This window comes from Pseudorca crassidens, chromosome 5, assembly GCF_039906515.1.
Source record: "Pseudorca crassidens isolate mPseCra1 chromosome 5, mPseCra1.hap1, whole genome shotgun sequence".
NCBI lineage: Eukaryota > Metazoa > Chordata > Mammalia > Artiodactyla > Delphinidae > Pseudorca > Pseudorca crassidens.
The window spans coordinates 88,606,534-88,623,512 of record NC_090300.1 but is presented as its reverse complement, the minus strand read 5'-3'; the positions used below and the strand labels follow the sequence as shown (position 1 = coordinate 88,623,512).

The 16,979-nt window shown below is 35.7% G+C and overlaps 1 protein-coding gene across 9 annotated transcripts in view; it reads right to left on the bottom strand.

Annotated features, from left to right (window-relative positions):
• The window catches only part of ZBTB20 (zinc finger and BTB domain containing 20), an 816,172-nt gene that overhangs the window by 555,286 nt on the left and 243,907 nt on the right, over nt 1–16,979 (bottom strand). The window lies entirely within an intron of this gene.

Here is a 16,979-nt window from a genome sequence, read left to right as displayed (position 1 = left end):
CCAAAAGACAACCCTCAGAATGGGAGAAAATATTTGCAAATGAAGCAACTGACAAAGGATTAATATCCAAAATTTATAAGCAGCTCATGCAGCTCAGTAACAAAAAACCAAACAACCCAGTCCAAAAATGGGCAGAAGACCTAAATAGACATTTCTCCAAAGAAGATATATGGACTGCCAACAAACACATGAAAGAATGCTCAACATCACTAATCATTGGAGAAATGCAAATCAAAACTACAATGAGATATCATCTCACACCAGTCAGAATGGCCGTCATCATAAAATCTAGAAACAATAAATGCTGGCGAGGGTGTGGAGAAAAGGGAACCCTCTTGCACTGTTGGTGAGAATGTAAATTGATACAGCCACTGTGGAGAACAGTATGGAGGTTCCTTAGAAAACTACAAATAGAACTACCATATGACCCAGCAATCCCACTACTGGGCATATACCCTGAGAAAACCATAATTCATAAAGAGTCATGTACCAAAATGTTCATTGCAGCTCTATTTACAATAGCCCAGAGATGGAAACAACCTAAGTGTCCATCATCAGATGAATGGATAAAGAAGATGTGGCACATATATACAATGGAATATTACTCAGCCATAAAAAGAAATGAAATTGAACTATTTACAATGAGGTGGACAGACCTAGAGTCTGTCATACGGAGTGAAGTAAGTCAGAAAGAGAGAGACAAATACCGTATGCTAACACATATATATGGAATTTAAGGAAAAAAAAAAGTCATGAAGAACCTAGGGGTAAGACAGGAATAAAGGCCCAGACCTACTAGAGAATGGACTTGAGGATATGGGGAGGGGGAAGGGTAAGCTGTGACAAAGCGAGAGAGAGGCGTGGACATATATACACTACCAAACATAAGGTAGATAGCTAGTGGGAAGCAGCCACATAGCACAGGGAGATCAGCTCGGTGCTTTGTGACCACCTAGAGAGCTGGGATAGGGAGGGTGGGAGGGAGGGAGACGCAAGAGGGAAGAGATATGGGAACATATGTATATGTATAACTGATTCATTTTGTTGTAAAGCAGAAACTAACACCGTTTTAGAGCAATTATACTCCAATAAAGATGTTAAAAAAAAAGATGATATAGCATAATATATTACAATATAAATTCTATAAAATCTCTAAGACATAGTATTAAAAAGAAAACGAAATACAAAGAAAACTTGAATGGTGTGATTCCTGCTCATTTTTAAAATGTAGGTATATAGGTACGTTTTTGTACATGTACACTTGAAACTGTCTATCTCTAGTAATAGTACTATAAGTTGGTAAAAACGTACTTTCCATTTTACATCTTTGTGTACCATTTTATTTTAAAAAATTTTCACTATGTGTATGTATTTTAAAAATAAAAATAGCAAAAAAAAAATTGTGGTAGATGGTGAAAAGTGAAGTAAAAATGGTGAAAATGGAAAGAGTACTGCATTGCTGAGTTCTTCACTCTGCACTTGTCTAGTCCTATTCAACTTCACTATGTTTCCATTTCTGCATATGTAAAATAATTGAATTATACTAAAAAGATAATGCAAATTTTCTTATAGTTCTAACAGTTTATACTTTTAGATCTTAATAATCCAATACAGAACAGTGGAAAAATATGTTTGAGATTTAAATATCTATTTTGAGCATCTGTAGTTACTACAGTGAACAAAGCTCTATTTGGTACTTTGTAAACAGACTGTAGTCATGTCTTTATGGCAATAGAAAACAATGTATTATGATGAAAATCTTGATAAGCTGAAAAAACTAAACATTATCTTAAATACTACACTCATGGTACAAGTAGTGCTTCTAGGTCTTCACAGTTTAGCTCTGCACAGGTGTTGAAACATGCCAAACAAGACTGATCAGAAATATATTTCTTATATAATTAATTCATTTGCCAACTTTTAGTATTGGCCCTGGAGTTTTCTTGAACCTATTCTTGATATATGCTCTCAAATATACAACTTGAGTAGAACAAAAGGTCAAAATTGGTTTATAATTCAGATATATTTTATCACAAACACTCTTGAACACTTTGTGATATTCTATAACATTATAGTTCATGCTTACAAGTTATAAAAAGTACTCTCTATCTTTTTAATTTGTGGTATTTGAAGCTTCAGTATGATAATGGCCTTCTTCCATTGTGGCTTAATATTCTTGACACTTGGATAGTTGTTTTTAAAAGCCAAATATCTCAGTCATGGTTGGATGACAAATTGTATGGTTACCTAGGTTACATAGTGAAAATTGTGCACTGTAGTATTTCTGAGAAAAAAAAGTAGTTCTTGCCTTCATTTTTGGTTTCCATTATTGTGATAAGAACAGAATTATGGGAATTTCTGTGGTAATACTCAATGTTATAACTGTTAACAGTGTTGTGTTATCAATCATACCACAGTTTGGTTTATAAATAAGAATGCAGTTAAAGCCTAGCAAAAATTATATTGAGAAATTTTTAGTTTCTCTACTCAGAAAAAAAATGTAAACGCTTTCTTCTAAAAACCATTTCTGAAAATGTTATTTGGCTCTATTTTTCAAATGTTCACAATAGAGTGTGTGCTTCTTTGTGCATTGTTTTCATATGGTATCATCCTGAGTCCTGGTAATACTGTCATCTGTTATAGCAGCAAGCAATGGGAAAATAATAATGCCGTGAGTACAATGTTGATTAGACATTTAAACTCGGGAAAATTCAATCAAATCTCATCAGTTTCAGTAATTTACCACCACACGTCCTTGTCTAGTTATGGAAAACAATTTAATTTTGAATGAGGTATTTGGAGAAACTTCTGCTTGAGAATGAAAGTAGAGATGAGAAGAACAGATTTCTTGTGTTCAATTCAAATGGAAAGATAACTACATATTCCTAAAAAGTTCTATGTTAAATCTTGACCTCGTATGAGACTATTAAAAAAAAATTAAATCTAAGGAAATTCTGTTTGACCTTCCATTTTCATTTAAAGCCTTGATATACAGAAAAAGAAGAAAAGGAATGATATTACTCCTAGAAAAGATGATTTGCCAAAGAGAGAAATGATTGTTCAAGAATTCCTGTGGCTCCTCTACCAATCCTTGGCATCAAAGTGGGCAATGGAATTGATAAGGGCAGCTAAGAGTAACAATAAATCCAGTCCCTCTCTTTGTGGCCTAACTAACTTTGGCTTTCACAAATAAGAAGTCTGTAAAATTTTAGAAGATATAATTAAGCTTCTTTAATCCATCCCTGAATGCTTATTTTTGCTGTGTTTACTATCACGATGAAGAGGAGGGTCAACTGGATGCCCTTGAAGCAAACCTCCTAATTGTACATTGTTAATAGCTAACAGACAGGACATGAATCCCCTTACTTCCCTACTCTAATACACACACACCTTGGGGGCACAACCTGTAAGAATATAGAGATAAAATTTCTTGTACTCCAGATCTTTCCTTGACTGGCTCCTTCATATTATTCATCAAAAATATTTTCATATTTTTCCACTCTTAGTTCAAGCATTATTTCCATAGATAGTCCACCAATGACCACTCTCCACCCCCCTGAGCCATTCCTATTTTTTCTGCTGCACTTTCTAAATAGCCTACACCACTTTCTAAACATATCTTATTTATGTATTTGTTAATTTGTTTATTGTCTCCTCCCATACACACACACTCCCAGCCTACTGCCATGTTAACTCCATGAGTTACAGTATCTTAGTCTTGCTGTTCAGAGACAGCAAGATACTTGCTGTATCTCCAGTGTCTGGAACTAGGTCTGACTTTCACCACAGTGTAAGAGTGATCCATACCAGAGAGTAATCTGCAATTTAGCGAAAGGATAGTTTCTTATCTTTGGTTCTTATAGCAACAGGAACAAGACAAATCAGAATAGGTTAATTCAATTAATATATTTTGGTTGCAAATCATAATTTTGTAAATCAAAATCATTTTCACATTTAACTGTATTACTATTTCAGAGATTATTTAATTTTCATTTCTATTTAATCTTTATTTTTTTTTTTGGCAGGGATATCTAATACCTATTTCTAATTTCTTCTGTCCTATGAGCATACAATTATATTATCCAGAAGAGAAGTGCACCAGACAAGCTCCAACTTATAGGAATTGTTCAGTAGATAAGATAGGTCATAATTCATATAATTACTAATTATCTATTTTTAAAATTCAAATTGTTGGCTTACTGAGTATTCGTAAAGAAAACACACTTGTAATATCCCACAATCGTGAGGTGGAAAGTACCAACAAATGTTGCTAATTCTATTCCAATTCTTTTTGGACTGTCTTTACTCTCCACTGACTCTATTTACTGTCACCCTAATAATACTCCTTACTTACATTTTCAACATAAAAACATTTCAACACTTTAGAAATCAACTTGGGAGAAGTAGAAAGAATGCAGGTATTTTACTTGAATAGGGCTGAGCTTAAATTCTGTCTCAGCCACTTACTGGCTCTATAAAGTTAGAAGTTAACTTCTCTGAGCTGAGCCTTGCTTTCTCAGTCTGGTCCTGGATACTCATGACTTCCAGTTACCACTTAATGGAGGTGTATTTTTATATACAGCCAGATTCATAACTGTCTAATAAAGACCTTGCCTATGCTAAATATAAAGATTATCACATGGTTTCAACAAACTATTATTTAGCACAATGCTTTTGTCACTCTATGACATGAAATTTCAGGTGCATACTTGGCTTATAATATCTGGAGATCATTATGAAAAAATTGTGTAACTCATAACTTAGGTCATGAGTAAAGTTATTTGAAAATACCATGGACTATAAAAGTACATTTTGTATCTCAACACACATGGATTCACAGAAACGTTGTATGATATCAAAGTCAGTTTTTAATTTTGCACTGCATCTGTGGAGTAACTGTAACCCTGCTGATCATCTGTTCTATGCCTTAAGTTTAGCATCTATAATGAAAATGAAGTTTCAGTAGTTTAATAATATGAAAGAAAATGACTCATAATTCAACTACATCCATAAAAAATGCCAAGGTTTTAAGGCAGCAAGTATTCTACAAATGCTGAACAGATAAACTTTGTCAACTACAGAGGAGAGAAAGGATTAATGTGTGAGTGTGTAAATAAGCCTTCCATAGTTATTTACTACAGAAACTTTAAGTTACACTCTATAGTATGTTGAATATGTCCTCCAAATTTTCATGTCTACCTACCTGGGACCTCAGAATCTGATATTATTGGGAAATGGGGTCTTTGCAGATATAACTAGTTAAAGATCTTGAGATGAAATCATCTTAGATTTAAGGTGAGCCCCAAATCCTTATAAGGACACCTTATAGGACATTTATAAGGTGTTCTTATAAGAAGAGGAGAGAACAGAGACACACACAGAAGGGAAGGCCATGTGAAGATGGAAGCAGAGTTTGAAGTTATGCTGACAAAAGCCAAGGGACACTGGGGGCCACCAAACAGTGGAAGAGGCAAGAAAAATTCTCACCTAGGGTCTTCAGAGGAATTGTGGCCCTGCTGTACCTTGATTTTGGACTTCTCGCCTTCATAACTGTGAGAGGACAAATTTCTGTTGTTTAAAGCCACTCATTTTGTAGCAATTTGTTACAGCAGCCCTAGGAAGCTAACACACTTTCTCTGTGCTTTCCAGGTCTAAAACAGTAAAAGAGGGTTCAGCAGTTTCATAAGTGTAAATGGTGACCTTGAAGCCCCTAGTTGACAGGAGCATCCAAGGACAAAGAGAGACCAATGAGAAAACTTAGTGGGAGGTTATAATGATGCTCGCTTGTAGTGGTAAGTCAAACTTTAAAAGTGATAAACTGTTTTCTACTTGGAGTTGTTCCCTCTTAAATCCCATAAATAGATGCCATCTAAAAGTGGTATAACCTCTTCTAATCTCTTACTTTCAGGAAAGCCAGAAACTGGTCTTAAACAGATGTTAGTCATTTTTTTATTAATTATGAGATTTATATTTTTAAAAATCTCAAGTACCATATTGACATAAATAATTAATTAATATTTTATGATAATACATGATCAATAGCAAAGGTATCCTTGAAATCACTTAATTGGACATGATTTAAATCAGTCATCAAATGAAAAGTTATTTATGTTTTTGAAGAACTGGATGCAGAAAGTAAATATACCTATTTTTGATCAATGGGAAGTTAAATATAGTATCGAATGACAAACTTACAGGGGGAAAATCAATTTTCTTATAGCCGAGGGTATATTCTATTCTGACACTGGCAAAGACTCTAATAAGTATACATTGCTTTGCTTGAGGCATCAGACCAGCATGATTGTGTTTGAAATATGTTTGAAATACCTCATAATAGCCAAAATTAACCATTTCTTAAAGTAATATTGGACTCAGTTACCCTATTTGCTACATAAAACTAACACATTATAAAAGCAACATTTTTAGTTAATTTTCAACTTACCTACTTTTTTCTGTACATATCATTATACATCTATACTTACTTAAATCTCAAAACTCAGAAGACTGTAACTCATTTACATGTTTTTATCTTAAAAAGACATGATGTTTAGTACAATCCTGTTTTGATGTTCTTAACAAAAAATGAGAATATTAAATAATGTGAAAAGTTAAAATATTTTAAAGAAAATATATTTTGAGAGATGAAAGCTTTATTCACACATTTTTACCCTAAAAATACAGGAATGCACATACTTAGAAAATTAGAAATTATTTTGATAAATTCCCTTCAAGACCCTCAAAATCATAAGGATGATACAAGCATTCATCATTAAACATTACATGTTCAAAGAAGGAACTGTTGAAGGGATTACCTTTCTAGGAAATGGCAAACATCAATTATTATTTTTTTCTTTTTTTTAACCTAAGAGATATGTACTAATCACTAACTATTAGTAAATTGTTTCTGCAGTTAATATATATTAGTTAGCCAATCTTCTGATCAACCTTCTAGTCACCAAGTGTTCTAAAGGTAGAAATAAATGGTTCTTACAACTCAGAGATGAGCCTATTTATATTTGAATTGTTTTAGGAGGCTTTGGTCTCCCAAGACTTTATAAGTTCAGTAAGATGTAGATGATTATGGTTTTCACATAATCAAGTGGAGAATGAATATAGTTATGTCAATAGCTAGAATGCTTTGCATTGAATAAATGAATGAATAAAACAAAATGTGATGTTTAAAATGAATCAGTATAAAACAGTTACTTTATAAATTATTAATATTAAATCATTGTTACAGATGAAAGAAAATTGTTATTGAGAAGCAAATGATTCCACAGTATTAGTAATGACTAGGTTATAGAGTATTTTTAAAATTCTTGTTTCTTTTTAGATAAGTGTAATGTTCTATTCAAAGTGCACAATAGGGCTTCCCTGGTGGCGCAGTGGTTGAGAGTCCACCTGCCGATGCAGGGGACGTGGGTTCGTGTCCCGGTCCGGGAGGATCCCACATGCCGCAGAGAGGCTAGGCCCGTGAGCCATGGATGCTGAGCCTGTGCGTCCAGAGCCTGTGCTCCGCAACGGGAGAGGCCACAACAGTGAGTGGCCCAAGTACCGCAAAGTGAACAATAAATCTGTGAATAAGTCTTATGTTTCATGTTATTTCAAGGCCTAGCTCAAGTCCTGTATTTTACTTGCAGCTCACTGAGCTCTTATTTCCACTGAATATCTTTAGTATTTACTTAATGACTTGTTCAGCGATGACAAATGGGTTTCATCTTAAATCAACTGCCATCAATTTGTAATGGTTAGCTGAAGTGTCATCTTTAGGAGAATTCTTAAATGAAGTTCTGGTTTAGTGGCAGAGAGAACCATGATGGATTAGTGAGGTCCTTCATGGGCAATGAAGGGGAGTAGGGGGACATTGGGTCTAGGGCCTTCATTTGACAGCAAGAGGGCTGATATTTTTACTTTTATAGGATTTATTTTTCACCAAATCCAGGTCTAGAGCATGCATTTAATACTGAGAGTGTCTTACTTTAATTTATATCATGTCCCTTCAAGTATACTATAAGATTCTTATAGTCAAAGACCATAGTTTTTTTATGTCCAGAGCATCCAGTCATGCCTTGCAAAATCTGCTGATAACAAAATGACTTTTTTTAGAATTCACTCTTACTACTATTATTCATAAACTCAATAATCTCAAAAGATTATCAACATTAAACCATTTTTAAAGAAACTTTACTATATAAACTGTGAATTTTAGGTAAATGTGTTGTCTTTATCATCTTCAGGTTCAAATTAAACATCAGTAGGTTGGTAATATTTAAGAATGAAATATATGCCTGCCAAATAATATGTTGTTCCAATAATGGAACAAACAGAAGATAAAGAAAATAAGCATTTTAAAAATGGATTTAAGGGGCTTCCCTGGTGGCGCAGTGGTTGAGAGTCCGCCTGCCAATGCAGGGGACACGGGTTCGTGCCCCGGTCCAGGAAGATCCCACATGCCACGGAGCGGCTGGGCCCGTGAGCCATGGCCGCTGAGCCTGCGCGTCCGGAGCCCGTGCTCTGCAACAGGAGAGGCCACAACAGTGAGAGGCCCGCGTACCGCAAAAAAAAAAAAAAAAAAAGATGGATTTAAGCCTTTTAAAAAAAAGTCTAAATAAATAAATATATATTTAAAATATGTTTTACATACTTGGTAGGTCCTAGAATTTGTATCCCTTTTTTAATAGCCTGCATCTTTTTGCACCTAGTAAGTGTTGAAGAAATCCATGTCAATTAGTTTAGAGTTACATTAGAGAAATAGTTCCATTTTACATTCCCTCCTGCTAAGCAAATGTTATTTATCATATTCCATAACAGCTCACAGTTTGTTATACATTAACTGTTCATTCTCTGTGCCAATAAGACTGTGCTGGAACAGCAAATGAATTTGGTACGTTCATTTAAATGATTCTGCAAACCACAGGCTACCCAGTTGTCTAATGATAAGAGAGCCCCAAAGCCACCTGATCACCATTATACTCCCTTATATTTTTGGACTAGCATGGTCAATACTGTCAGGATCTCAACACTGAAAAGAATGAGAAGGAAAAGTTTACCTCAGACATAATCATGAAAAGGGGCTTTATTAATTCAGGCACCAATGGTGATATGGCTAGACTGGAAGGAGAATGGAATATAGGATTTGAAGTGCTTTATCTGCTCCAAGACCAATGCTGGTTTTGGCACTTCTTTCACTCTAGTGAGTTGCAAAAAAACAAGCAGGTGCTAGCAATCTGAGAGACCACATGCCAGCTACAGCTGCTTCAAACTGATTCAATTACATCTGCCTGAATAGTCCCAGGACATCAAACCAGTTGAAGAGATCTGTAGGTTGCAAGGAGACCTAGTCTATCCTGAGACAACCACCTGCAAAGCTCCACATTTGGATAAAAGTGATCATTCTATCGCCAGGCACAGGAAAAAAGACCGGAGTGGGAGGGAGGGGAAATGTGATTTTAATTCACTTTAAAATTAAAAATTGGTTAGAGAGAGCATAAAAGGTCTCTTTGAATTTTCATGTCTAAAATCTGAGAGTAGCTGAGGTCTTAAGGATACTTAGAAACAGCCTGATTTTGTGATAACATTTCCCAAATCATTGGGTACAGCAAGCACATTTACAGAACATGCTCTTGGGATCCGGACTTCACTCCAAACCTTGTTTGTACAAAAAGGGGCCAAGCAGCTGGGAAATTCTGGAGTGGAGTGTGTCCTCATTAGTTTCCATCTGCCACCAGAACTCAGCTCATGGCAAGTTTGGCTAAGTCCTGGTGTACTCAGGTCCAAATGTGGGTCAGTTTTAATTACACTATACAGAATCCAGTGTGCAGTTTTTAAATCCTTATTATACAGCACAGAGGAATGGGCAGCTCTCCAGCTAATCAATTTTTTAAAAGTACATATATAAAAATTTTAAACCAGGCTAGACAGACAGTGGATGGAAAAAAGTCTTATAAATGAGTACAAGGGTTACTTAAGAGAATTATTAGTGAAATTGGGTCATGAGCAAGTCTGCTTTAAAACTTCAAAGTGAGAACAAACTGTTCCAATGGTAAGATAGAAAACTTAAAATAACGTACACACTGCCCCTTGCTCCTCATTGTGAATGAGTAACAACAAGGCTGTGGCCAGTTTATAGTAAATACCTATGGCAGCACTGGCTCTCACGTAAGCAGAGGTATTTCTTATTTTATTATTCTTTACACTTACTCCCTTTCAAGGAATAACTCATGGCAGGGATTGTAAAAAAGGAAAAAAAAATCACAAACTACCTGTTAAGACTGAAAACAAAGATGAAGGAGAGGAGCGAGAGAAAGAGAAGGAGAGCAGAGTACACACGTGTTGAGAAGCAGACTCTGAGCATGACTTTGCTCTCAATGCCATCCACACAAACTGGGGCCAGAATCAACCCATGCAGTTCATGTTCAGAATCCATCCTGTCCGAAAGCTTCATCAGGTGCAGAAGAGCTAAAACACTAAGGCTTCAAAGACAAGTGTCAGCAAAAAATTCAGGAGTGAAGACGTCGGCAGTCAATGTTGGGCATTTATACGATAGAATAATGCACCATTTTTTATGGACAAAATGTCCTTTGGCACAAGCCCTAATGATAAAAAAAAAAAAAAACCTTAAACGCTCAATGTATTTTGGGGGCTTTTGACTGAGTTGTTATGAAACTTACCCATTAAAAAGGCAGAACTGAATTCTGGGTTCAAATACTAGCGTTTAACATTTACTGGCTGTATGATCTTGGACAAATTGCTTATTCTTCCTGAGTGTAAGTTTTTTTTCACCTGTAAAATGGGGAAAATAACATCTACCTAATAGATTGTTGTAAGGATGATCAATAATAATAATAATAATAAATATATATATATATATATATATATATATATAAACATCCCTCTGGAATATAAAAGTCACTCAATAAATGTTAACTATTTTAACCCAACTGTTATGAGTTGAATCATGCCCCCACCCCCGCAAAAAAAAAATATGTTAGAGTCCTAACTCCAGTACCTCAAAATGTAACCTTACTTGCAGATAGGGTCTTTAGGAAGTAACCAAGTTAAAATGAGATAATAATTGAAGGCTCTAATCCAAGATAACTGATATCCTTATAAAAAAGGGAAATTTAGACAGAGACAGATATGCATAGAGAGAAGACAATGTGAAGAGACACTGGGAGAAGATGGACATCTACAAGTCAAGGAGAGAGGCCTAGAACAGATCTTTCCCTCACAGCCCTCAGAAAGAACCAACTCTGCCAAAACTTTGATCTCAGGCTTCCAGAGTGAGAAAACTTCTATTGTTTAAGCTGCCCAGTTTGTGATACTTTGTTACAGCAGCCCTAGCAAACTAATACCCAACTAAATAAAAATTTCCTTAAGCATTAATGTTTACCTTGACTCATCATAGTCAAAACTGTACACTTGACTTTAGGCAAGTCAACTTTATTAACTCTACTGAATAATAGTCTATTTCATATATTATCTAGTGCTTTTTCCCTTATTTCTTTTCTGATTGCTGTTTAGGAAGATACTGTTGCAATATAAAAAGCCTGGCAGGGGAAAAAAAAAACTTGTTTATTACAATTAAGATTATCAAGTTTTTATTAGAGATAAGGGAAAATCATATATACAAATTCACAAATCCACTTTTCTTATCAAGACATTTTACTACACGAATTTCCTTTTTGAGAGAAAAAGAAAGCCTTATAAAGCCATTTACTCATTGCCAACTCTGCTCACTAAACCTGTGGCTGCTTAGATTGTGAAAATCTTGCCAACAGAACCACCTTCAATTCACTAGGATGCATGTAAAAGTACATGGTTTAATTAGCTAGTATGGGTTCTTCATTGTTTACAAGATTAGTTTTAAGGGTATCTGACTTTCAAAAGAGGGGTGAAGTTGCCCGGGGGTTGTATCAGCAGCCCTTTCACTGCAAGGTACACTTCCATAATCAACAGACATTTAAGTGGATGTGATTATCTTCATCTTGAGCTTTTCTTTAAACAGCCCCAGCTTCTACAGACATGTAGCATGTTCAGTTAGAAATGGTGAGTCTGGGACTTGCCTGGTGGCGCAGTGGTTAAGAATCTGCCTGCCAATGCAGGGGACACGGGTTTGATCCCTGGTCCGGGAAGATCCCACATGCCACGGAGCAACTAAGCCTGTGCACCACAACTACTGAGCCTGCGCTCTAGAGCCCTCAAGACACAACTACTGAAGCCTGCGCGCCTAGAGCCCGTGCTCCACAACAAAGAGAAGCCACCACAATGAGAAGCCCGCACACCGCAACGAAAAGTAGCCCCCGCTCGTCACAACTAGAGAAAGCCCTCATGCAGCGATGAAGACCCAACGCAGCCAAACATACATACATAAATTTATTTAAAAAAAAAAAAAGAAATGGTGACTCTAACCAAGATGAATTGAGATACTCAACTGCAAAATGAATACAAAGCACAAAGGCATAACTTTGCCAAAATTAACTTTCTTAATGGGTGAATCTTATACTTCCTCCAAATTCCTATACTGCCTATCATAACAACTTTTATATTTTAACAAGGGGAGAGAAAAGAATATTTATGAAATACTAGTGTGTATTATGCACTAAATGAAGTATTTTGTATACCTAATCGACTTTAATCTTCACATCTATCGTTGAAAAGGTAGACACTGTTACCAACAAATTTTAGATAAGAAAACTCGAGTGTTAGCAAGGTTAGACAACCTTGATCAGGTCACACAGCTACTGAACTGTGGGACTGGAATTCAGTGAAGGTCATTTGAACTCCAAAGCTCCTAAGTTCAAAGTCAGGCAAGAGATTTAGAATCCAGATACCCTAACATATCATTAACTTTTAAGATGCTGAGTTATTTAAGGTATTCGCAGTCTCCTTTAAATCATCTGAAGTCACTTAGGTAGTAGATGTCTTGCTAAACGTGACTCAGTTTATTCTCCTTAAGAAGAAACCAGTTATTCACAAACACAAACTAAAAGGCTTCAATCAATTTAGATGAAATTAACCCCTTTATGAGAAAGGCTGAAGGTCTTTTAGATTCAGTGCAGTGATAGCTTGTCTTGTGGTTAGTATTCCAACAACTTGATATAGTCCATTTACTTCCTGGAGATAAGGAATCAACTCTCCAATCACTAGTAGAAAAAAAATTAACACTAATATTTTTCTACATGAGGTATCTCACACTAGACCAAGAATCCAAAGTTTTGGTTTCAAATTGTTACATCTCTCACCTACTATACTGTATAACCCTGACAAGTACATCAACTTTTCTGAGCTTATTTTCTCACCATGGATAAAACAAAGATAATAAATAGTTGACCATTAAGGTCCCTTCAAGTTCTAACACTATGTAATTTTTAGGACTTCTTCTAAATCCCTAGAAGCAGAGGTAACTAGAGAGAAACTTTACGACAATCACTGTGACAATGTCCAGACCAGGGTACCTGCTCTCGGGCAAGTAGAGGGTCTTTCTTCAGCATCTAAATTGTAGTAGTGGTGGCGGTGGTGTTAGAAATAATAGTAGTATAGTAAGATTTATTGAGCACTTGCTACATGCTAAACACTGGACTAAGAATTTTATGTGTATTATGTTATATTTAACTCAACACAGCAATACATAAGGTAGATACTATTATTTTTCCAATTTTTCAAAGAAGTAACAAAGGAACAGAAAAATTAGGTAACTTGTCTGGGTCCATACTAATAAGTGGTGAAGACAAAAGGAGTTCTGCTGATATATCTTTGTTTCCTACTAGCCTGTATGCTCTTTGAGGGCAAAGACTTTATCTATTTAGCCTAGCTCAGGGTCTAGCAAATAGTAGGCATTCATTATTGTGTGGAATAAAAGTAAGGAAGGAAATGAGGAAGGGAGGGAGGAAAAGAAGGGGAGAAAGAAAGAAATTATATCTAGACATTCTATGTTCTCAATAAATATTGATTTTCTTCCTTTATTTCTTTAACCCTGAAATCACAGGGAAATCTGCATTTATGCTCAGGAATCCTAGGTGATTTCTCCCTCCTGAGTATTCCATACTGTAATTTCTAGTACAAGTCACTGAAGCATTTGCTATCATCTGGTTTAGTATTCTAGCTAATACATGTTCTTGGTTCATCTCTTAATTTCTAATGTTAGTCTAACAGAGGATATAGTTGATTCTACCAAACTAAGTTTCTGGAAAAAAAAAATAATGTCCCTGATATTGGCCTCTCACCCACCGGTGTAAACTAAGGTGAAAGAAAAACTGTTCCCAGAGGAAAGATACTTCCAAGCTTAATAGTACCCATGAATATCATCAAGCAGTGGTACTAAAATTTGAGAAGTCTAAACAAGATGTTTTGATGCAATAGATACTGGCTCACTTTGTTACCTCTGCCGTTGTTATGTGACTGCCTCACGCTATACAAAATGGAACATAAGAGGGGCCTATCTAAAGCAGGCCGTAACTCACACTATTTTGACTCTACCTCTGCTTGGCTTCATATCTACTTATTTACAGTTAGAATTCAGTGAATAATAGAAACCATAATTATAAACATGTATACAGCAAACACAGGGACCATTACTTCTGTTTAGCAAAACACCAATTTTTTAATATGATCTAATCTTACCAGGCCATAAGTCAACATACAGTTTATTTTTGTGTTTTCAATGAGACAGAATTAGGGTGGGGGTAGGGGGTTTGGGGGAGAAAGTGATTGCTCAGGAAACTCATGGCACTGCTCACATAACACAGAGATTTATTTATTCCTATACTGAAAATATTTCCAAGGTGACAAGTGACTTAGTCATTGAATGCCTCAGCATTGTGCATAAAATAGGGATAATATAAAGACTTTTCTCTTTTTTATAACAAAGTGAATCAGCCATACATATATATATATCCCCATATCTCCTCCCTCTTGCATCTCCCTCCCACCCTCCCTATCCCACCCCTCTAGGTGGTCACAAAGCACCAAGCAGAAACTAACACACCATTGTAAAGTAATTATACTCCAATAAAGATGTTAAAAAATATAATAAATAAATAAGAGTGGGAAAAAAAAAAGATTTTCTAGACCCGGGGGGACTAGCCAGGTCCCCAGGGCTCAAGAAAATCTAAGACCCACTCCCTTTCTTATCGTAAAAAAAAAAAAGACTTTTCTCATAGTCAGCAAAATGAATACAAAGCACATTGCAAATAGTGTAATGGCAACTCTTGATTGTGACGGGGATCAATTCCTACATATTCATTTGCATTTTAAGGACAGAATTTATTAGTATTCTCATCTCCGTCTCATCAGCAGTATGAGACCTGAAGGAAGTCCATCAGGACCATCCACAATATACAACAAGTAACAAGTTTCTAGGACTCTTTATCCCTCCAGACACGTTTTATTCATACACGCATTCATTCAACATTTACTGACCACCTACTATGTACAAGGCATTGTATTAAGAGTCTGTGGACAACGTATATTTAGCTCAGTACCGATGTTTCCTACTCCCAAAGAGGTCAGTTAAATTCATATTATGGTAGTTTAAAAAAAACAGATTTAAATGGGTCAATAAAAGGAGAAGATACACAAGCTCTAAGATTTTATGTTACTAAATACTGATGGAAACGCTTTAGCATTTTTTTACTGAAGCATTTTTAGGAAGAATAATGCAGGTTATTTGAGTAAGTTTTCAATACTGGGAATTGGGTACTACCAAATAAATTATTCAATTAAATACTTTGTTTACTGAGTTGCGACTTTTTAAAAATTTATTTATTTATTTATTTTGTCTGTGCCGGGTCGTAGTTGCAGCACACGGGATCTTTTAGTTGTAGCATGCATGCGGGATCTAGTTCCCGGACCAGGAATGGAACCCGGGCCCCCTGCATTGGGAATGCTTAGTCTTACCCACTGGACCACCAGGGAAGACCTGAGTTCTCACTTTTTATATTATATTTATAGAACTTTACTTAACTAGTATAAGATATACTCTGTAGTAGGTTGTCTATATTAAAAATATAGATATTTGTCAGAAAATATATAGAGCTATTACCCAAAAGAAACTTAACATCACTAACAGCAACACTTAGGGAAAAATATCAGGTGACTAGGATTTGATAGAATTAAAGGATGATATTCCAGCCTTAAAATTTACATCTGGATTTTAGCCCCTTTTCTAAGATCATTATTTAATTGTTGCTTTTTTCTCTCTCATTTCCACCCTACTGCAACAGAGGCACACGCACAAATCAAGAAATCATCTTACAATATACACTTAAATTTTCTGAATATGCCCCATGTGTCCACTAATAGCCAAATGCTTTCAAATCTGTTCAGCTAAACGGATCAATAACTACACCCAGCCTCACATAGTGGGGTTGCCAACATAGTGAAATTGAGCCAAACAGAAAGTGTCTCTATGAGGACAAAAATTATTATCAACCCAGTTATCTTGAGAGACCTACTCTCCCCAGGTATCCTTTAAAGAAGTTAACATAAACATTATCTAGGGCAGTCATCAGCGGCTAAAAAAATATTTGATACTGAGAACGAAGAATTTGGATAAAATATTTGGGAGCTAAAATCAGTGAGTTTTATAATAAACCAATGTAATAGTTCAAAGTCTACATCAAGTAAGAATCTTTCAAACTCGAAGTACACAAAATACGTAACAGCACAAGCAAACTGCTAACAAACTTCTCTGTGCTCTCAATCTTATGACACAGCTGCAAGCAACAATTGAGCAGGTGCAACCAAGCTTTTGAGAATTCCTGCCTGTTGCCCAGGAACCACAACACCACACAGTTGAGATTTTTAAACAGGTGCAAACATTTTTTTCCTGTTACTGTAGTGCTTGAGACAGTGAAGCAGACATCTGCAACTACTCCTTACCTAAAGCAACCACCACAGAAAATAAAAAGCAGCATAAAAAGTTTGAAAATAAAACAAGTGTCAAAAAACAGTGGTTTTGCAATAGTCTCTGACTGCAC